The sequence below is a fragment of the Sinocyclocheilus anshuiensis genome, unplaced genomic scaffold (genome assembly GCF_001515605.1).
Source record: "Sinocyclocheilus anshuiensis isolate Anshui unplaced genomic scaffold, SAMN03320099.WGS_v1.1 scaffold91, whole genome shotgun sequence".
NCBI lineage: Eukaryota > Metazoa > Chordata > Actinopteri > Cypriniformes > Cyprinidae > Sinocyclocheilus > Sinocyclocheilus anshuiensis.
This window is the reverse complement of record NW_015552636.1, coordinates 314,277-315,953: the sequence shown is the minus strand read 5'-3', so window position 1 is coordinate 315,953 and position 1,677 is coordinate 314,277.

The window sequence follows — 1,677 nt, the reverse complement described above, 5'->3', positions numbered from 1 at the left end:
TACCAAATCTGACCTCAGAAGACTTCAGAGGGTAGTCCGGACTGCTGAGCGAATCATTGGTACAACCCTCCCTTCTCTCCAAGAACTGTACTTATCCAGAGTGAGCAAAAGGGCTGGCAGAATCACTCTGGACCCCTCACATCCAGCACACTCCCTCTTTGAACTGTTGCCATCTGGTCGACGCTACAGAGCTCTGAGCACCAGAACGACTAGACACAGGAACAGTTTCTTCCCTCAGGCCATCCATCTCATGAACACTTAACAATAACTGTGGAACACACACTATTTATTCACTCATACACTTATTTATCTAACACTCATACTCAGTCTACATTTCAATTTGCACATAATATACCTGTACATACAACTGTCAATTGTCGATTTGTATATTTTGTATTCCTTATTTTACTTGTTCTATTTTTTATTTTTTTATTTTTTTTTATTTTTTATTATCTGTGTTTTTTGTTCTGTCACTGTCATTCTGTTGCACTGTGGAAGCTTCTGTCACGAAAACAAATTCCTCGTATGTGTAAACATACCTGGCAATAAAGCTCATTCTGATTCTGATTCAGTATCGTCAACTCACTCATCAGAATCTTCGGTAATCCTCGGCAAACTTCGACAGTTGGTTGAAGCGGCTCATTCGGTTCTTTTTGAGTTGGACGTGATAATTCGGCTGTGCGTCCCGCGTCATCAACCCGGAACTAAAGTTCGATTCAGTTCGATTTGTGAACCGGCTCAACCGGTTACTTCCTGAGAACCGGCTCAAAAGAACGATTCGTTCAAGAACCGAACATCACTAGTAGGCAATAGTGATGGGCTCTTTTTTTTGTGGTTTGCCATTGGGGGCGATCTCTCTAAACCCGTGAATCATGGGAGTTCATTGAGATCGCCCCCCAGCAGCGAACCATTAAACCAGCGTCTATGGTTTTTACCTGATCTCGGATCAGTTTCATCAATTTGTAGACAAATTTACGAGACATTGGTGTAATTAAAAGGATGAGTAGTAGTTAATAGTGTCTTACTGGCCTCTGTTTACAAGCTCTCCATAAAACAAACAAAACAAGCTCTGCAAATTAATATAAAATATTTTAAAAACCACATATTATACAGAAACTTCATATTTAATGGTATTTTATTATTTTTATAGCATTTAATGTGTTATACTTTTAATAAAGCATTTGGGTTTTTAAAAGTTGTTTTTAAGCATGTTTTAGTCTGAGTTTTTGTTGCATTTACACAATTTTGACACTAGCATTTGATGTTTAGAGCGCTTCGAAACAGTGAATTATTTTGCGAAGCAATTGGTTCAGTTGATTTGAAGCTTCGAAAAGGTTCGTTCTCCCAATCACTAGTAGGCAAAGTGATATTTATAAAAAGCATCATTATATATGTCTCCTTGCAGATGGAGTGAAGCGTAAGCAGAAGAAGAGCAGCTCTCGTAAGTCTGCGCTGATGGAGCAGATTAGCAGCGAGAAACAGGGCGTTCAGAGGCGGATCCGGCAGCTGCAGCGAACCGGAAGATCGGCGCGGAGCACAGACACGGTCAAACACAAATACATCCGGTCTGCTCTGGGTGAGTCTGACCTCCTCAAACCTACTTAAAACCTGCCTAAACACCATCAACCCTGCTCAGAACCCCTCAAACCAGCTCAGATGATCTCAAACCTACTTAAA